Raw genomic sequence first — 22,167 nt, forward strand, 5'->3', positions numbered from 1 at the left:
TCCAAACCCCTTCTGGTCTAACTAGAGATTGAGATCTGCTTTATGTTCTACCAACAAATTGTGCTCATGCATAACTTTAACAGGGAACTGACAGGGCATCCATCCTCTCAGGGAACATGGCAAAGATAATGTGGTCCTGGAGTGACGTCTGTTAAGAGTGCTTTCCTCAGTGTACAAGAAGAGGAAAAGGCGCCCAGGGGTCCCCAGTTCCATGGTGTGGTTCCCAAGGATCTATGAGATAGCATTACCATTTTTTTGATGTTTTATTGATTATGCTGTTACAGTTGTCCTAATTTCTTTTCCCTTTGCTCTCCTCCACCCAGCAACACCCCCCCTTAGTCCATGTCCATGGGTCATGCATAAAGCTCTTCTCAACAGCCCCCTGTCCATTCCCCACTCTCCTACTATGCTTCTTAATTCCTGCACCATTTCCCTCCTCTCCCCTTTTCCTCCTCCCAGCTGCCCTCCCGACACATGCGCCCCATACCTATGATTCTGTTCCCGCTCTGGTTGTGCTTAGTTTGCCTTTGTTTCCATTCCCTAGCTTCTGTTGTTAATAGTTGTCATACTGTTTTCACTTTAATATTTATAGTTTTGATCTTTTCTTAAATAAGTCCCGTTAACATTTCATATAATAATGGCCTGGTGATAATGAACTCCTTTAGCTTTACCTTGTCTGGGAAGCACTTCATCTGCCCTTCCATTCCAAATGATAGCTTTGCTGGATAGAGTAATCTTGGTTGTAGGTCCTTGCTTTTCATCACCTTGAATACTTCTTGCCAGCCCCTTCTTGCCTCCAAAGTTTCTTTTGAGAAATCAGCTGACAGTCTTATAGGTACCCCTTTGTAGGCAATTCTCCTCTTCTTTCCTCTTGCTGCTTTTAAGATTCTCTTTTTATTCTTGACCTTTGGCATTTTGATTATGATGTGTCTTGGTGCGGTCCTCCCTGGGTCGAGTTTATTTGGGACTCTGTGCTTTCTGGATCTGTATATTTCTTTCCCCAAATTAAGTAAATTTTCCTTCATTATTTTTTCACATAATTTTTCAATTTCTTGCTCTCCCTCTTCACCTGCTGGCACCCTTATGATTCAGATGTTGCCACGTTTATAGCTGTCCCAGAGGTTTTTAAGCCTCTCCTCATTTTTTAAAATTCTCGTTTCCTCCTCCTGTACTGGTTGACTGTTTCTTTATTATGTTCCAATTTGTTGACTTGAACTCTGGTTTCCTATCCTTCACCACTTGTTTCGCATGGATTTTCCTTCATTTCAGCCAGGATAGCGTTCATTCCTTCCCCGTCCTGTTTAATCTTTGCTGTCAAATCTGTGAGCATCTTTATCACCAATGCCTTAAACTGTGCATCTGTTAAGCTCTCTCTCAACTGTTAGGTTCGCTATCTGCTTGTTGCTTAGCTGGGTCACTGGGACCTTGATCTGCCCCCCTTCTGGGTCATACTTCTGTCTCCTCATCTCTTTGTGTTTACCTCTGTGATTTGGGCAAGGGCTGTCGCACCACTACGTTATAAGGGGCGGAGCCTTAGGTATTCATTAGTGCTGGCGACCGTTTCACTGCGCTTTGACGCTCTATTTCGGGGAGGGGTCTGAGAAGGAAAAGTGCCACTTTTCCAGGGACTTCTCCCCCTTCCCATACTAAGCAAGCTGCCTTCTTTTTAAGACTGGTAGCTTCTTCCCCAGCCCCAGCCCCCACTTGCTTTCATAGTCAGAAGCAATGCGGCTCTATTTTGTGGTCTGGTTTGGGGCTGGGATTGCTTCTTGGGTTTAAAAGGTATGACCGTGTTTTTTGCCACGGGTACAGCTACGCTCCCGGGAGCTGCACCGCCTCTGGCCCTGCTGCCACCAAGCACCGCCCCCCGCAGCCACTGCTCAGGCTCCTCTTTCTCTCCGTCCGGTTCTGCCCCTCCTACCTTTCTGGCTGATTATTTCTTCTTTATTTCTTCGCTGAACTTCCTTGTAGTTTTGATTTTGGGGGTTTTCTGGGATTTTTTAGTTTTGAAGAGCTTGTAAATTTCTTCTTAGTTGTGAGGAGACGCAGCATGTGTATTTACCCCTCCATCTTGGCCGGAAGTCAAGATAGAGTTACCATTTAATAGACCCCCGGCATGAGTGGCAGGGAAGTCTACTGTCTGCATACTAAGAACTCTGTCCGAAACAGATTTTTATATAAGGTTTCCAAAGCACATCTAATATATGTGACTTTTATAGACATTTATTTCCTTAATGGACAGTTGGTAATTCGGCAATTCATAAAATAAGAAAATAACTATACACAAAACCATTAACAATCATAACCAATTAAGTAGCAATGATACCACACACATATTTGGGGTGAGGAAAATTAACAAAGGAATATAATGAAAAGAGTTAAGTAACGTGCTTGAAATATCAATTTAGTGTTTTTAATTAAAAATGCATCAAAAAAAGATATCATGTTGGAATATATCCATTCAAGCAGAGGAAATTACATAGTAGGGACCTCCAAATAAATGTGTTGGAGTTGTTCTGAACATATTTTCATTTGCTGGATCCGAACGAGGGAATTTAATGGGAAGCTAATGTAATTTGCACATGATATTAAATTAGTAGACAAGGCCAAACAGCACTGAGGCATCAAAATCATTCCAACACTAAGTGGCTCACAGGAAGGAAATGTAACAGAACTTCTTCTACATATGGGTTATCGTCCTATATGGAGTTGTGTAAAGCCATGCTTTTCAAACTTTTTAACAGGAATCTTGTTAAAATGCAGATTCTTTGCAGTCGGTGTGGGCTGGGACCTACAATTCTCCATTTCTCATAAGCTACTGATCCCTGAAACCTCACCTTGAACTGCACAGGTATAATGCACTTGGTTGTTTCTTTCCAAGAAGATATGGAATTGTAGCCATTTATCCAAAGATAAATAACCTCATTAAAATCTACCTTATGCCTTGTTATTTCCATCTGTGTTTCAGTGCCAAATTACAGTGTAATCTTTATGAAGAAATGTAGATTGAAAGGCAATGAAACAACTACGGTAGGACAAAACATGCGTGGAATTCCACTGACACGATAACAGTAAAAACAGCTGGGACCAGCTGTTCAAGATGGCGGCCGCTAAAGATGGCTGTGGCTTAGGGGGAGTGGGTGTGGGGGACAGGTGGGTGGCTCCGCTCAGAGACTCCTGAGGCTGTGTTTGTGGGAGATGTAGACTCCATGAAACAGCCTGGGAATGAGACTGCAGATACAGACTAAAGAAGGTGGATGAACAGTACCAGAAGTATACGTTTATGGAACTCAGCCTTGCTCAAAAGAAAAAAAGGCTGAAAGGTCAGATTCCTGAAATTAAGCAGATTTTAGAAATTCTAAAATACACACAGAAGAAAGAGTCCACCAACTCACTGGAGGCCAGATTCTTAATGGCAGTTAACTGGTACTGCAAAGATTCTAAGTTCCTCCTACTGATAGAGTGTGTCTGTGGTTGGAAGCTAATGTAATGCTTGAATAAATGTAATGCTTGAATATGATATTGATAAAGCTCAGACAGTGTTGGAAAAGAATTTATCAACTGCCACAAAGAATCTTGATTCTTTTGAGAAAGACCCTAACTTTCTTCGAGATCATTTTACTACCACAGAAGTCAATATGGCCAGGGTTTATAACTGGCACGTAAAAAGAAGAAACAAAGATGATTCTACCAAGAACAAAGCAATACAAAATTTGGTTCAGTTTTCCAAACATGTTATTTTAAATACTCCAAAAGTTTATCCTTAAAGGCTGACATAACTTTGAATAATATTTTAACAGTAAGAATGATAATTAAAACTTTAAAAAGATAAAACAGCATTTTATTTATAAAAACAGAATTAGTTTCAAATATTTTATGAAGTTCGCATTTTTTTTCTTTACATTGCTAACAAAGTAAACGCAACTTCCAGCCTTATGGGGGGGTTGTCATAAGAAAAGTCTTAGTTGAAATGGCTGAAAACTCATGTTTGCTATGGAGGCTGAATTCTGGACACTTTAGCACAGTTTGCTTTTTCTTTATTAGTTGATGTTACTCTCACTTGACGTGGTTAAACCAGTTTAGAGGTAGGAAAAAGTCAGTTTTAATATCTGCCAACTTGTTTGCTTTAGTGTATTTGGGGCTTTATGATTCTGTTGCTGTTATTTGTCTTATGTAAATGGAGTTTCATGAATTACTGCTCAGCCAATAACTATTTGTTATAATGCTTTGTACTTTTCAGGTAATGGTCATTTGCCTTCCTAAAGTTTAAGAGGGCTATTGAAACAACCTTTTTTCTTATCCCCTGTAAGTGCACAATGTTTCTGCAATACCAACATGAGGAAGATTTCAGCCAACGTGAAATAGCAAAATTATCCACTCAAAACTCTTGACTGAGGTGATTTTGCATTTCTTAGTGGTTCTCTAAAGCAGCTGAACAGGAATATTAAGATGAATACAAATCTGCAACAGTTGAAAAGACTTGTGAGGCTTTCTTTTGTTCATGATAAAACCTTATAGGAACAGCGGAAAATCCCCATGGAAAGCCACTGGGTGCAGTGGGTAGTAGTGCGAGATACAGATTCTGGTTAAAACACTAATATATTATTCCATCTCCATGTAGTAAAAAGTACACTTGTACAACGTTTTGTACTTTTATGATATTAAAACAGTGAAGTTAAAACTGGAAAAAATATTTAGGACCAAATCTGTGCATGCCAAAAAAAAAAAAAAAAAAAAAAAAAGGTCTGGATGACAGCAAATGTAAGCGTCAATAGCTGAAGGATGCCCTCCACTGCATGCAGATGTCAGATGTCAAGCATGTAAAGGAAGAGAGTTTCAGAATCAATGAAATACGGCAATAAGACTTTTGCACACACAGCCTCTGACTCTTTCCCGCTTTCCATATTTTGAGGCACATGCAAGGAATAAGCTTATTTGGAATTACTCAAGCCAAATAAAGTAAGATAATATATTTAAAAGAACTTGTTTTCACTTTCGGAAATAACTAATTTGAAACCACAATTCTTGTATCTTAAATACTCTTGCGAGGGCAGCCCCCCAATCTCTAACAAAGGAACCCCCCGAAATGCTAGGCAGTTGCAGTGCAGCTGTGGGGGAAGTTCTCTATATTGCCTCGGAAACCGTCTCAGCTTCCAGCCCCTTGTCCCAAGCTTTCCTCTTCAGACCGCAAAGAGCAAATCTTCTAAATATTTGTAGTCCCACATCATGCATCCCAAAGGCACTCTGAACTCCCAAACTTACCACATGTGACCTGGTTTTATAGCCCCTCACCAGTGGGGTCATAATCCCCTAAACAGGTAACAGTTTGTCCACACTCATCCAATTTCCGGACAAAGCAGTGCCACACTGAGCAGGCTTGCCCCTTCCATGTCCCAGATAACATACTACTGCCGATACGGTCAAAGAGCAAGTCTGCCTTTTTGGAAATCACGTCTTACTGAGTTACAACCACCCAACCCCAGTATTCTTCACAGTACTGCTAAGTTAGTTCTCCACAGCCACGTGCAGGATCTTACATACACCTACTAATGTCCTCAGTGATCACCACCTCCACTGCAGGGAAAGGCCCATTTCCATTTGTTCTAGGTTAGAGGGTGCCAGTGAGAGGGACCCACTTGACATTTGGAAGGCAGAGAAAAGTTAATACTCTTTGAAAAACAGCTGCAAACAGATAACAAGGACATCAGGAGACAGGACTTCCCACTTTTGCAGTACATTGCCGGCAGCTGAGATCACTGTCTCCCTGGGAACCCGGCACTCTAATCTCGTCAACAGTAACAGTGACCTCCTTGAACCCCCCATGCCCCCAGACATTCTGATGGTTGTGTGAGCCCTTAATTCCCAAATTAAAACATTTCCTTCTTAAAAAATACAACAGATCCTATAAAAAAAGCTACCAAAATTAGTAAATGACTATCAAGGTTGTAGGATACAAGATCACATATAAAACCAATTCTATATACTAGCAACAATTGGAAATGGAAAACATTTCAAAACCTTATTGACAGTAGCATCAAATTATGAAATAATTAAGGATAAATCTGACATAAAAATGTGTAACTCCAACACATGGAAAACTCTAAAATGATGAGAGAAAAATTTAAAAACTTAGATAAGTTGAGAGATATACCTTATTTATAGATTGGAAGACTCAATATTATTAAGCTGTCAATTCTCCCAAAACTGATTTATAGATTCAAAACAGTCCCTATCAAAATTCCAGTATGACTCTTTCAGCAGAATTTGACAAGCTCCTTTTAAAATTCAAAAGGATCCGGGCATCCCAGCTCCATAGCATAAACAAGAGCGGGGACAGGATGAGGCAGCGACTGCTTCCCTGGCAGCAAGCTGTGGCGACCCAGGTGGTCAGCAGGGCTCAGTGGTGACCCTGAGCACACATGATCCCCTGGTCCTGCACATGAGCCTCCCACCAGGCACCCACCATGAACCTGGCCAATCAGAGCAGAGAGGCTGGTGCTAGCCAGCTGCTCTTCACCAACGTCAACCAGGACGTCACACCAGTGAAAAAGGCATGAAGAACTCGTCTCCACCATTCCTGGTCCCTCGCTGTCGGTAGTAAGCCCGGTTATAAATTTTTCCCCCTTCCTTCTGTAGATAAGCTGAACAGATCTATGTGCACTGACACCGAGGACGTGTGCACTGTAGGAAGGTTGTTCTCACGCAGCTTGGTGGCCATCGTCAGCTTCAGAGCTCCTAGGAAGCTAAAAGTTTGCCACTTTAAGGAAGGAACGGGGATCTGTAACTACAGCCACTCCAACATGACGCTGGCCCTGAAGTTGAACAGGCATAGGCTCAGAGTGCGCCTGGAAGTCTTTATCTACACAACATGAAGGTGCTGCGCGCCATCAGGGAGACCCCCCAAGCCCAGCAGGCCTGTGCACGCTGTCCATCAACAATGACAACTGCTCCCTGGCAAACCCTGGCAGCGCCACCACGGGAGAAGGGCAGGTCTTCGACACCATTAACTTGAGAGCTGCCAGCACGACCGCAGCTCACGACAGTCCTTCAGCCGTGCTGGGTTTCAGCGCCAACAGAACCAAGCTCGCCACTGCTTCCAAGAAGGGGATCGTGATCAGCGTACTCTCCCTTCTAGGGGGACAGAGACTCTTTGAGTTCCGGAGAGGAGTTAAGAGGTTCATCAGCATCTGCTCCCTGGCCTTCAGCATGGATGGCACATTCCTGTCTGCCTCCAGCAACACTGAGACTGTGTACATCTTCAAACTCAAGACTGAAGGAAAAACGTCAAGAGGAGCCCACCATTTGGACCGGGTACTTCAGGAGGGTGCTCATGGCTTCCACCAGCTACTTGCCCTCCTCCCAAATAACAATATGTTCAACCAGGGCAGAGCCTTTGCCGCAGTTCCCCTGCCGTTCTGTGGCCATAAAAACATGTGCACCCTAGCCACAATTCAAGGTTCCCTGATTGCTGGTGGGAGCTATAGCTGGGTAAGTACTTGGACCCCCCTGGAAGGGGCCAAGAGCACCCTCATGAAGCAGCACAAGCTGGATGGCACTATGGAGACAACCAATGAAATCTTAGACTCCACCTCTCACGACTGGCCCTCAGTAACTCAGACCTGTAGCACAGCTGCAGCCAAAGGTACTCATGCACCTGCAGCTCTGCCAAGACTTGCCCACGCAGATGAGCTGGGTGCTTGTCTGGAGGAGGAAGCCAGCGAGCACCGCCCAACATTCTCCAGACTGATTGAACCTGACCTGTGAACTCTGACCCCAAAGCAGAGAACACTGGCTGACAGAGAGGACTTGTGTTATGCTGCTATGAACTTTGACCTGAACTCGGGGAAGAGGATGGCAGAGACTTAAAAAGGAAAAAAAAATGTAGTTGTAGTCTCATTCCTTGCTATTGAGAAATACATGGTTTTCACCTCAAGTGGCTTAAAAATAAACAAACAAGCAAACAAACAAAATTCATAAGGATCCAGAATAGCCAACAACTTTTTAAAAAGAACAAAGTAGTAGGCTTACACAACTTGACACTCAAGACTTATTATAAAGATGGAGTAATTAAGAGAGTGTGATAATGGCACCAAGATAGACAAAAATTCAATGGGATAGAATACATTCCAGAAAGAGACCAAAACAGGATAGATAACTGATTTTCAAAAAGCCCTGGCTGGTGTGGCTCAGTGAATTGAGTGCCGGCCTGTGAACCGAAAAGTCTCTGGTTCAATTCCCAGTCAGGGCACATGTCTGGGTTATGGGCCAGGTCCCCAGTTGGGGGCGCACAAGAGACAACCGACGACGGACATTCCTCTTGCATCTCAATATCTCTTCTCCCTCTCTTTCTCCCTTCCCTTCCCCGCTCTTTCAAAATAAATAAAAATAATATTTTTAAAAAATATGCAAAGGCAATTCAGCGGAGAAAGGATAGTCTTTTCAACAAATGTTGGAATACTTGGGTAGCCATATGTGAAAAAAGAAAAACAAACCACCTCAATCTGTACCTTGTAATATAAAAAAGTTAACTCAAAATGGATTGCAGACCTAAATATAAAACCTAAAACTAGAAGAAAACAGGAAAGATAACATACGCTTTCTTCTAGGAGAAAATCTTTGTGACCTTGGGTTAGGCAAATTATTTCTTAGATACAATACCAAAAAAGTGCAGTCCATAAAGGAAAAACATGACAAATTTGACTCATCAAAACTAAGAATGTCTCTTCAAAAGATATTGTTACAAGAATGAAAAGAGCTGCTGACTGGGAGAAAATATTTGCAAATCACTTATCTGATACAGAATTTGTGACCAGATATACTGTATGAAGAACACTCAAAATTCAATAAGAAAACAACTCAAATTTTTAAATGGTCAAAAGAGCTAACAGAAGAAATTGTATGGATAGCAAATAAGCACATAAAAAGATGCTCAAAATTATCAATCATTAAGAAAAAAACAAATGAGAGCCACTATGAGATGCTACCACATACATATTTATTAGAATGTTCAAATATAGAAAGACTGATCATACCAAGTTTTGGCAACTGAAACTCTTTGATGGTGGGAATGTAAAATGGTTGCAGTTCTGTAAAGGTAAACATGTACCTGCCATATGACCCATCCACTCCAGGCCTAAGTATTTACCCTAGAGAAAGGAAAGAATATGTCCAATACAAAGACTTACAAATAAACTGCTATGAATATTCTTTTAGAATAGCTGAAAACTAGAAACTACTTGAATGTGCACCGGGAGAAGAATGGATGAACAAACTGCAGTACAGCATACAATGAAACACCGCTCAGCAACCAGAGAATGAGCTATTGATACACGTGACATGGATAAACTTCAAAATAATTACGCTGAGTGAAAGAAGCCACACAAAAGCACTGTATGTTCCATTTGTATAAAATTCTAGAAAACATAAAACAATCTACAGAGACATGCAGCAGGTCAGTGGTCACCTGGGGGGTTAGGGAAGGTGGGAAGGAGGGCTGACCAGGGCACAAAGAGACTTCGAGGGTTAAGAATAAAATCATTATTTTTTGTATACATAGTTCAAAATGTAGTGTCCACTGAACACTTCAAATATAAGCAGTTTATATACCTCAATAAGAAGCTAAAATAAAAACAAAAAGAAAATCTTTCCTACGTGGAATACCTAGAATGACCTGTTTTCCTGACAGAGCCCTGACGGATACACCGGTACAAGTGAGATCTCTTTATCAGCTGAAATTTCACCCAGGGTGTGCACACTGTTCCTTGGGATGGTAAATCTTTAAATCGGAGCCTCTGCATGGGTAACGTTCCTACAGTGTACAGTTTCATTTTTAAAAGCCTCCTGTAAAAGAAGGCTTACTAAGTCAAACGTCAGAATTTTTAGATTTTTACCTTTCCATATCATTGCTCCTACGCTTTGGGGATTCCCATAAACTAGGGGATCGTCACTGGATTTTCTCATGAAGCTTCATTCAATTGGGAACACCTACATGACGTGTTTGTGCTGTAGCTCTGAATCGAATCCATTTTTCAACCATTCTTGTGGTTTTGCTTGCCTTACACTAAGCTCCAGCAAATGCGAAGGACCCCTTACATCTTACCGTGCTAAAACTTGGCGACTAAATCCTTGTCAACACCATTTCCCATCTTACTCCTGAAAGTATTTTCCCATGCACTATAATCAGCATGCCAGGCTCCTAAACACGGCCTGAAAGTAGGAGTAGTTTTATAAATATCCAAACAGGCCAAGGATAGCATCATCACGAGGGCTGTACCATATATTTTCATATTTATATCCTGGAAATATTAAAAACTATGTTTAAACCTTAAGGGCCAGATAAACCCACAAAAGCCAGAGAAGGACCCTTCCCTTAGCATACGACAGCAAAGAAAGTGAAAAGAAATGAGGGACAGGAGTCTAAGCCAGAGCTTTGGAAATCACTACAGAATACTGATAACACATGGTTCCACAGCAGGAAAGAAGATGTTTATCAATCAGAACCCACAGCTGTGAGGCATGTGTTATTTAGAAGAAGTGATAACTTATTAACAGTAGGTAATGGGGCTGCTTTCTTAAGTAGCTTCTTCCCCTTCTTTGCCTGCTTCCATGCATGGTGTGACACAACTATTATATTAAAAGAATAAATAAAAATAATAACTGACATTTGAAATCAGTAAGATTGTTAGCAATTCAAGCAAAGTTACAGCAAGTTAAAATCCATTAAAAGGCAATTTTAAAGCAACTAAAGCGTGACATATCCAAGTGCATCGAGGAGTGACTCAGTGGCTAGGCGATATGCCTGACATGCTTTAAACATGTCTATCTACACCACGGCCTTGTCTTTGAGGAGGCTGACTCAGAAGCCTGGGTCTGAGGTTCAGATCCCTATGTGTGCACTCCCAATGGAGAGGCATGGAAGATTCTGGGAGGTCTTACCGCCCACCAACACGGCGAAAGGAAGTCAGGTAGTGTATGCCTTAAACTGGGAGATGTTACCCTCATTCTCTGGAGCCTTCTCTTTCACTGACCAAGCCACTTTCTCTCTCAAGGCTACAACCTGCACACGTAAGAAAGGAGGCTAAATAATGTATAATAATCTTTAAAAGCATTTCTTAAATTTATGGCACCAAAAGAGAATTCAAACAGTAATTCATTTGGCTCTTCTCTGAGCGTGGGGCTGACGCACACCATGATGACAAAGAGGCAGGCAAGGTCAGAAGGGTACTCGTAGGCAGCCGTCCATCTTGAGAGACGATGGTGTAGCTTCTCAAGAGTCTATCTGCACCACCGAGAATGGCTGTGCAGTCCGACTCGGGAGTGACACGGTATCTGTCTCCTCCCGTGTTGAATCGACATCTTGCGATGACACTGAAGCTACAGAGCCTGGGCAGGGTAATATGGAGGGTCTGCTGTTGCCCATGCAGCAGACCCCCCCTCTCTTCGCAGCTGAAGGGTCCAAGGGAAAGACGGAGTCGATACAGCTTGGGTTCAGGTGCGCCGCAGGAGTTGCCGGTGTTGACTACAACGTCAAACCGCCTTAGGGACTCCGGCTCCGGATTTTCTGTCGGGGTTTACTCCCTTAGCCTTTCCCCTGAAGAGGTATGCCGCAAGGCAGCGGAGGTTTTTTGGAGTCAGAGTTTTCCTTCTCTGATGTGCCCTGACTGGAAGATCGAACCAGCGACACTTAGCTTGCAGGCCGACGCTCAATCCACTGAGCTAAACCAGCCAGGGCAAAGAAGGGTACTATCATAATGGGAACCACCGAGGAAAGTAATTTTTGCACACCTGTCTAGATCTGTGTCTTAATACACTGCACGCGGGTGTTTTGTGCCGATGCATCATGGTGGGAGCAGGAGATTTTCTGAAATATGCTCGTGAATTTTGTTGTTACGTAATATCACTATAAATTAAAAACTGATTTGAATTTTCTTTATGAAACTTTTATTTTTTTACCTTAGAATGTATTGTTCATCATTATTATGAAAGGTAAAGGCACACTATGCACAGTTTGCTGAAAACGTAATTTTCCATGTTCCATGTGTTAAGAAAAAAAAACCAGGCGCCCTGGCTGGTGTGGCTCAGTGGATTGAGTACCGGCCTGCAAACCAAAGGGTCACAGGTTTGAGTCTCAGTCAGGGCACATGCCGGGGTTGTAGGCCAGGTTCCCAGTTGGCGGCACACAAGAGGCAACTAGACACTGATGTTTCTCTTCCCCTCTCTCTCCCTCCCTTCCCCTCTTCCTAAAAAATAAAATTAATTAAAAAAAAAAGCATTATATGTAAAAACTTAAATGGAAGAGATCTGGACGTTCAGAGGTCACAGAGTAACTACTGCAGACAGTGAGTAAGCTTCCTGATTCTACCGTACCACTACGTACTATTTTATTAAGTTTGTGTCTGTTATTTTAATTCTGGAAACCCTCTGAGAAAGGGTGCTATTTGTGACACTTATCTTGGTAATGAAAAAATTAACAGAGAATGAAATCAACTCTGAATTCAGAATTCCACAGGTGACAGTTGTACCCTACTTCTCAATGGTTTTAATTTGTGTGCTATTTTCAGAATAGTAAAAATGGAAAATCACGTTCTGTGTGCCAGCAGTGAGCATTTAAATTTAGTAAGCTGAATGATAATAATGGAATTACTTTGAGAAAAATGTGCAGTTCTGAATGATAAGCATGTTTAATGTTAATAAGTAACCAACAACACAGCAAAGCTAACTTAGTAACTTACACGAACTAAAATTATACACCAGTAGGAAAAAAACTCAAAATCTAAAGTATTATTTATATACGGCCTTTTGTTAACCGCTAAGCCACATACACCTATGTTAACTCTTCAGGATCAGATATAAGATGCCTAACTTCATTTAAGATGATATTCAAGTCTCTATATAAATACAGTTTTGTACCTAATTTCTGTTTAGGTATCCTGAGGAAAATTTTATGAAATGATCTACTATTGTAATCTTTAATAAATGATCTCACTAATAGCTATGTGTAAATACGGTTTTCTGAGAATACTTAAGTTTCTCTTAAATACAGTATCAAGAAGATCTTTTTTCCCCACTTCCAGTTAAGAATTCTGCTTTCTATATATCATTCAAGTCTAGGGACTCCTAACGAACAAGTGCAGTATTCATGTTATTTCTTTGTGTTTCCGGACCCTTCCACATCTTCGCAGTTCTTGTGATTCTACCTCCCACAACCCCATATCCAAGCATGGTCAATTACACCAAGCACGGCCCTCTACCCAGGTCACCAGATAAAGAGAAAACGCACAGCCCTTCGAAGTTTGACTGTTTTAAGATCAAACTCTATTTATCTCAGGTCCAGATACGAATAGTAGGAAATGGGGCAAATCACCTGACCTAAGTCAGTTTCTGTACCTATAAAATGGAGGTCATACCACTTCTGTGTGGATTAGAGGTAACGACTGGAGATAGAGATAATAGTCAGCCTAAGGTTGCTGCTGCTGCTGCTGCTGCTGCTGTTTCTGGCAGCACCGTGCTCCTCCTCCTCCTCCACATCAAGCCCCTATTACGCATAACGCACCAGAAAAGGAGCTATGGATGATCAAAGAGGTATGAGACATGCACCATTCCTGAGAAGGCACTCAGGAACCTCTACTAACCTCTACCAACCTCTACTAACTCTCCCCAGCCGGGTGGGTCAGTTGGTTGTAATGTCATCCCGTACACCAAAATGTTGCGGGTTTGATCCCCATTAGGGGTGCGTACAGGAGGCGACCAATCACCGATCACTGTTTCTCTCTCACATTGACGTTTCTCTCTCCCTCTCCCCCCTCCTTCCTTTCTCTCTAAAATCAATAGAGAAACATACCCTTGGGTAAGAATTAAAAAAATAATAAATAAATAAAAATTAACCAAAAAAGACCCTCCATGACTCTAAATTGAATCTATACATCACACATGCAAATAAACTCCAGATGGAGGAAAGAATTAAAGGGAAAGGAAGGAAACCATTAAAGCACTAAAGAAACTGGCTAATTTTTCTTTCAATAATGGCAGAGTAAACAAAAACCTTCTAACTATAACAGAAACGCAGAACCCACAAACAAATGGCTGCTATATCTGTATAAAGTATAGATATATAAAAAAGTTTAAAACAATTATTATAAAACTCACCAGGAACAAAGTAAGTATTCTATGGAAAAAATATATTAACAATTTATATAACAAAAAGTTAGGTCCCATAATACATAGAGTTCCTACAAATCAATAAGGAAAAGACCAACAATCCAATAGGAAAGCAGGTGAAGAAAATGAACCGACAGTTCACAGAGAAGGGAATAAAGAGTTCTAAAACATATAAAAGATAAGCTATTGCATTCTCTATGTAAGAAGAGCATATTAAAACTATACTGAGACACCATCTTTCACTTATCAAATTGTCAAAGACAAAAATTGATAAAAACACAATGCTAATAAAGGTGTCAGGGAAAAAGACATTCACATGTATTGCTGGTGAGAATATAAATTGATACAATCTCTGTAGAGGACAATTTGACAGTTAACTGTCAAAATTAAAGTGTTATATAGTCTTTGATCCAGCTATCTAATTTCTAGGAATATATCACAGGAAAATAATTACACATGTGGGAAATTACGTATGTAAAGTATATTTACTGCAACACGTTTGTAATGGCAAAGGTTGGAAACAGTCTGTCAGTAAGGAGACTGGTTAAACAAATTATAGCTTTTCCACGCAGGGATTCCTATGCAATTATAAAAGAAAGCTCTTTATGTACTAATGAAGATAGAGCCTTAAAATATATTGTTAAATTTAAAAGGTCCCCAAAAGTGTATTTATGCTACCATGTAAGAAAAAGAAGGCTTACATTAATTCTTTTTTCAAAATCCTCACCCAAGAATATGTTTATTGATTTTAAAGAGAGAGGAAGGGAATAAGGGAAAGAGAAAGACAGTCAGAGAGAAAGAAAGAAACATCAATCGGATGCCTCCTGTATGCGCCCCAATCGGGGATTGAATCTGAAACCTTTTGATGCACGGGACGACGCTCCAACCAACTGAGCCACCTGGTCAGGACAATTATACATAATTTTTAATCTATGAACAGACTTCCTGGAAGGAAACATAAACTAGTAACACTACTGCATCAGAGACAGAAAAACTATTTTTAAAAAGGTAATACATCAAGACATTACCACTGCGGTAAACAGTAAAGGGTATATAAGATTATTTATTTTTCTTCCTCTTCTTCCTCTTCTTTTTTTTAATTTGATATTTCACTACCTGAAATTTTATTTTATTTTTTAAAATATATTTTATTTTTTATGCCATTACAGTTGTCTCAATTTTTCCCCCTTTGCCCTCTGTCCGGTACCTGCTTCCTTCCAGCAATACCCCACCTTAGCTCATGTTCATGGATCATGTATATAAATTCTTCGGCTTCTCCATTTCCTATATTATTCTTAACACCCTCTATTTTGTGCCTACCAATTATGCTTCCGAATCCCTGCACCTTTCTCCCCCAGTCTCCCCCTTCCACCTCCCAGCTGATAACCCTCCAAATAATCGCCATGTCTGTGATTCTGTTCCTGTTTTGGCTGTTTGCTTAGTTTGTTTTCTTAGATTCAGTTATTAATAGTTGTAAATTTGCTGCCATTTTAATGTTCATAGATTTAATTTTCTTTTTCTTACTTAAGTTCTTTTAATATTTCATGTAATAATGGCATGGTAATGATGAACTCCTTTATCTTTACCTTGTCTGGGGAGTACTTTATCTGCCTTTCCATTCTAAATGATAGCTTTGCTGGCTGGAACAATCTTGTCTGTATGTCCCTGCTTTTCATGACTTTGAATATTTCTTGCTAATCCCTTCTAGACTGCAAAATTTCTTTGGAGAAATCAGCTGCTGATATTATGGGAATTCCTTTGTAGGTAACTCTCTTCTCCTGCTGCTTTTAAGATTCTCTTTTTAACTTTAACCTTTGGCATTCTGATTATGATGTGTCTTGGTGTGGTCTTCTTTGGGTCCAACTTGTTTGGGATTCTCTGTGCTTCCTGGACTTGTATGTCTCTTTCCTCCACAAAATTAGGAAAGTTTTCTTTCATTATTTTTTCAAATAATTTTTCAATTTCTTGCTCTTTCTCTACTTCTTTCGGCACCCCTACGATTTGAATGTTGAAACGTTTGAAGTTATCCCAGAGGCTCCTTAGCCTAGCCTTGTTTTTTTTTATTATTATTTTTTATTCTTTTTTCTTCTTTCTGTTCTGGTTGAATGCTTATTTTCTCCTTATGTTCTGAATCACATATTTGAATCCCGGCGCCCTCTCCTTCACAGCTGGTTCCCTGTGGATTTTTCTTTATTCCACTTAGTGTAACCTTCATTTCTTCCTTTATGTTGTTGCTGTACTCGTTGAGTTCTTTGAGCATTCTGATCACCAGTGTTTTGAACTCAGTATCTAACAGGTTGGCTATCTCCATTTTGTTTAGATCTTTTTCTGGGGTTTTGTTCTGTTCTTTCATTTGGGCCATATTTCTTAGTCTTCTCAATTAGGCAGCCTCCCTGTGTTTGTTTCTGTGTATCAGGTGGAGCTGCTTTTACTCCCTGTCTCAGCAGTACAGTCTACTGTATAAAAGGCACATGACCTGTAAATTGTGTGGGGTAGAGCCTTAGGTAATCGCCAGGGCAAGGCAACCCCTTCCCCACTTTGTGACTCTGTGTGGGGAAAGGCTCCGAGAGGGGACAGTCCTGCTGCCTGGCTTCTGGAGGTTTGCCTGGCACTCACCCCGTTTCCAGTCACTTCAACCCATTCCCTGTATGTAGCTAGAGCCTTTCCAGCTGTTTCCCTGGTGCTGAATTCCAGAGTGGATACGTTTGCATCCATTCTAATACGCAGGTCCTTTAAGCAGTCTCCTGAAAATCCGGCAGTTTCTTCTGCCACCCAAATCCCACTGGTTTTTATGGCCAGAAGTTATGGGGATTTATCTTCCCGGAGCTGGAACTCTGGGCTGTGTGATCTAGCCTGGGGCTGGGCTTGCTTGTTCCCAAGGAATCAGTCCCGATTTTGATCCACCACACATGAATGTAGGAGCAGCTGTTCCGCTGCTGCTGCCACCTCTCCGTGCCACAGTGGGTCTCCTTGCCTCTCCACCCTTCTCCGCGTCTCTATCCCTCCTCCTCCTACCCATCTGGATGAATGTGGCTTCTTTAAATCCTTGGTTCAATTTTCTGACAGTTCTGGGTGTTATTTGTTTTGAGGTTGTTGTAATTCTCTCTGTGGTTGCACAAGGAGGCAGAGCACGTCTACCTACGCCTCCATCTTGACCAGAAGTCCCCAGATGATGTCTTAATACTTTATTATTTTTTCACTGTTATTTCTTAACAGCTGCATGTGAATCTACAATTATTTTAAAACAAAAAGTTTAAATAAAAATAATATTTTCTTTGAATAATATAAAATGGAGCTAGAAGTCAAAAGCATGGTCGAGGTAGTAATGCTATGCTGAGTTCAGAAGAAAAATCACTGCTGGGCCTCACCACAGGAGTCCCGATTCCTGTCAGAACCCCCCACTCTCCAGCCAAGCCCCATTCCTCTCTGGCCCACTGTGTCCCCCACAACTGGAATGCAAATTCCCCTCCTTCCTTTGGGTTCCATTCAAAGCCTTCAAACGGCCAGAAAGTTCCCTCTTGTTCACCTCCCCGCCCGCTTTAAACCTCAGCCGCTTGTAAAGCGGTGCCCGGACGGAGCTGTGCGGGCTGCCACACGTGAACGCACAGGCTGTCCGGATTGGCTATGACAGAACGTGCCCCTCCTCAGCGATAAGCTCAATGGACAGTTAAGAGGTTTCATGGATTCCCTGCTTTTCCCTCTACGAGGGGACTATGAGATGGTGTGAAGACAGAGCACCCCATGAGAAAGATGATCAGGGGAGACTCCAAAGAGTATGAGGGACTTATGTTGTCTCCACTTCTCCCAGGGTGGGATGTGCCCCCGTTATTAGGTGAGTCATCCTGGCTCCTGGCTACACCTTCAAATGAAGAGGTGGATAGACCAGGGCACCCTAACTTCAGGACACTAGCCACTAGACTCTTTCCATTAAGTCACCCCTTATATGGATTCCATGCTCACCAAATAACCCTCTAATTCAAATACACAGGACCCCTACAATAAGGACAGGCTAGGGCAGAATGCCCAGTGGGAGCCTCGAGCAAGGAGCAGCAGGGGGAAGACGGAAGGAGCTGGAAGGGCTGAGTAAGAACGCAGCCAACAATTTCACCTAACTGTAATATCTCCAAGAGAAAACAAACAACTAAACCAATTTGCACTTGTCTATTTCCTGAGTAGTCAGCTGGTGTAGGAACATGACTCCTAAAACACCAGCTAGACACTTTAACCTGTCTTAGTTGCCCCCGACAAAAGGGAAACTATGTGCTGCGCTGTGTCGCAGGAAATGGTGGAAGAACTGGAGTATTCCACGTGGAGGTCTGGCCTAAGTGTTCAGACACAACATAGAATAATGCTTCAGTATCAACAGAACTGGGGTTGGGGGTGGGAGTGAGAAGTGGGAAGGGCCGGAGACAAGATACCTTAGAAGTGTGCCGCCCTCCTCAGGAAACCTAGAGCCTCTTCACTAAGGGCATACGAAGTGTAGCTCTGGGGTTAAAACTTACCCTTGTTTGCTTCCCCCTACATGCCTGCTCCGGTTTTACGGTTTCACTCATTTTACTTGACACACTCGGGGCCCTTACCAAATTAGACCAACAAGTCCAGTCTTGAAAAGCTAACAACTACTTTCCAAACACACCAACTTCCTTTCCCCTAAAACAAAGGCTTTAAAAGGGAAAGGAAAATGAAGAAAGAAAGCACATTCACGATGCCTGCCAATTCTTCTGACCAACTTGGGGTTTCTACAGCTAAGCTTACCAGTTATACATGCATATTTTGCTTAAAAAAAAAAAAAAAAAAGAGATAAAAGGCAAATAAAACACTAAACCATAAGGGTGCCAACCAAAAGGTAAAAAAATAAATTTCAAGCTAAAATGATTTAAGCAAACATCTGAACAATAGCATGCACACATACAAAACTATTTACTGCCTCAAGCAAGGTAGCTTCAAATAGTCTTTCCATCTCTCCCTCTTCTAAGTCACTCTAAGACTGACAATGACAAAGGTTCCTCAGTAGGTGAGGAGTGGAGGGGACTCAAACCTCTGCCCCTCCCTCAAAGGGAGGGAAGATGCACCTGAGTACACGTCCTGCCATGACCTAATTGTAGCTCCTGATCACACTCAGGATCCTGGCTTTGGCTCTAGAACCACTGTGGTTTGTCCATGGCTATCAAGAGTTTGGGGATCCTTCAACAAGGATTCCTGCCCTGGCCGGAGTGGCTCAGTTGGTTGGAACATCGTCCCATACACTGAAAGGTCCCAAGTTCAATCCCGGGTCAGGGCATATTCCAGAAGGCAACCAATCGATGTTTCTCTCTCACCCCACGCCCCCAATTCTCTCTGAAACACACCTCCTTGGGTGAGGCTATTAAACAGAAAAAAGAAAAACCAAAAAACAAGGATTCCCTACTACACAGCTCTAACCCACAACCAACTGGTACAGATTTAGAGTTCAAAAGGCCAGAGCACTCAAGATAGAACATACTGAAATGCTCTCAAAGCTCCACCCCTCACTTACTATAGCAAGAGTTCTCAAAGAGATCAGTTGTGAGCTGCATCATCATTTGTTCCTAATAAAGTTCCTAAGTATACAAATGATTTGTTTAAAGCAAAAGGTTCTCCCTCTGTAAGAAAATCTGTTTCCCCCATGTGTTCAATTAGTGTCCCCTACAGGCCATACCTTGTTCTGAGTACTCAGGATAGAGGAGTAAAAGAAAGTGTTTCCCAGTAAGGGAAAACAGGCACTGAACCAATAGACTAATGAATAATATGACTTAAGTGGCGATCATACTATGAAGAAAATAAACTAGACAGGATAACGGGGCAGAGAGTGAAAAGGGCAGAGAATGGTTTCTTTTGGATAAGGTGAGGGAAAGCTTCTGAGCAGGCAACTTCTGAGTTGAGAAAAAGCCACGTGTGGGAAGAGTCATCTAGGGAAAGATCCAGTCTAAAAGGCACAGGTAGAACCAAGTTGTTGAGTATCAGCCCAGGTGCAGTAGATGACAGAAGAGTAGGTGCTGGCTGGGGAGCAACGGGGTCCATGGAGAATGCCTAAACAATACCAAAGGGGAGAGCACCTGTCATCATGCCCAAGGCTCTTCCTCCTTTCCTTCAGCAGCCGTAGGAGAACCAAGAACCTCTGGCCTCCTGTTGGGTCTCCTCCAGACCACATTCTCAGGCCCAGACCTTTGCTTAGTTTACTCCCCCTCTCCAGAAATGATTTTCTTGTTCCTTCTTATATTGTTTCCATCCAGCTGAACTTTACCCACTGAAATCTCACCTCCTCCGTGGTGTTCCTGTTAGATCCAGGATTCCTGAAAGCCAGAGTACTTATTGATCTTTTCTAAGCAAGTATTTATTGTTCACCTACTAAGGGCCAGGTATTATCCTGGTCCTGGGGATAGAGAGGTGACGGACAAAAGTCCCACCTTCAAGGGGCTCAGTCTAGTATCCCAGGGAGAGGAACTGATAAACACAGAATCTCTGTACAATGGGGTAATTGTAACAACAAAGCTACTTTTGACTTTTGATCAGATTACTGCCTCTAATAGCAACTTACTCTTTTGTGGGTGTATATGATGTCATCTGTTCAGATTAGCCTAAAAACTCAAGAGACAGGTGAACCCTCTCTTCCCAGAATGTCTAGGAAGTCTGGTTTCTACCTGTTGCTCAAAGGTAGTCCTGGTTTGGAAAATGAATTCACCCCACCCATCATGATCAAGCCTCCGCTCCTGAACTCCTCAAGCCGACCCATTCATGTGGCCTCAACTTACACCCCCATCTCCTCTCCCATGCCTCCCTAAAGAAACCTTCACCTCCGGCTCCCAGAACCAGTGTCACCTTCTGCCTTCTCTCTGGTCACCCTGTGCCACCCAAGCTTAGTCCAAGAAAGTCATTCAATAAATGTTTTTAAAACAAAGAAATAAAGTCGATGTCTGCCCAACTGCCGGCTTTCCTGGCAGCTTTGCCTCCTGGCTCAGAACTCCTAGTAATCACTGTCACTTCGTAATCAACAGGGTGCTATGTAATAGGAGTTTAGAAGTTATTTCTAGTATTATTAAATTAGGTCACTGTCTCTAAGAATATTATATGCTGAAAATAGTAGCCACAACTTTATGAACTAAATTGTAAAGAAATAAGCATGAGATTTTAACAGTCATATCAGGATTTACGGAGACAGTAAGTTCTGTCCCCTGCAAAGCAGTTATCTTAAGGGCCGGTTATGTGCTGACTACAGCCATGTTTTCTTGGCTCAGACGACCTGGGACCTCATCTTTCACAACGTACCAGTGCCAGGACCCTTTTTCAGTATTTTCAGTCTGCTTTTTAAAAGCAATGGTGATAAGGATGTGTCGGTTCTAGAGGACAGGCCTGGAAAGAAGTTACATGGCCACACCTCAGACCCCTTCCTGACACGGCACTCACACAGGAGCTCTGTTGTCCTCGCTGACACAGAACCCGTGAGCCAGGGTGTCTGGCATCCTGGGCAGGCCACTCATCCGCTCTGGCTCACACATGTGTAAGAGGGAACTGGGTTAGATGATGTCAGGTTCGTTTTAACCCTAACATTTAAAGGCGATTTTAGAAAATAAAATCCAACTTCTGGTCAAGATGGCGGTCGACATGGCAGACATGGCTCACCTCTCTTCACACAATCACATCAAAGTTACAACTAAAATACAGAACCACCGTCACTAAGAACTGTCAGAAATCAAGTTGAATGGAAGTCTGACAACTATGGAATTAAAGAAACTACATCCATCCAGACTGGTAGGAGGGGCACAGACGCAGAACAGGCTGGTCCCTCACCTGTGTGCAGTGGATAAAAATTCAGGAGGGATATCTTGGAGGTGAGGAGTCCCAGCCCCACATCAAGCCCTCCAGCCCAGGTTTCCAGTGCCAGGAAGCTAAGTCCCCACAACTTCTGGCTTAAAAAACCAGCAGGGATTGAGTCCACGGAAGAAACTGCTAAAGCCCCCAGCAGTTTCTCCTAAAGGAGCTACACATGGACTC

The 22,167-nt window shown here is 42.2% G+C and overlaps 1 protein-coding gene and 2 pseudogenes across 1 annotated transcript in view; 2 read left to right on the top strand and 1 right to left on the bottom strand.

The window, feature by feature from the left end:
• Positions 1–22,167, bottom strand: part of TNRC6B (trinucleotide repeat containing adaptor 6B) — a 247,397-nt gene that overhangs the window by 85,636 nt on the left and 139,594 nt on the right. The gene's annotated exons all lie outside the window — the stretch shown is intronic.
• Positions 3,101–3,767, top strand: LOC150010982 (prefoldin subunit 3 pseudogene; annotated as a pseudogene).
• On the top strand, positions 6,465–7,764 carry LOC150010983 (WD repeat domain phosphoinositide-interacting protein 2 pseudogene; annotated as a pseudogene).

This window comes from Furipterus horrens, unplaced genomic scaffold, assembly GCF_987537825.1.
Source record: "Furipterus horrens unplaced genomic scaffold, mFurHor1.1.pri manual_scaffold_4, whole genome shotgun sequence".
Classification (NCBI taxonomy): Eukaryota; Metazoa; Chordata; class Mammalia; order Chiroptera; family Furipteridae; genus Furipterus; species Furipterus horrens.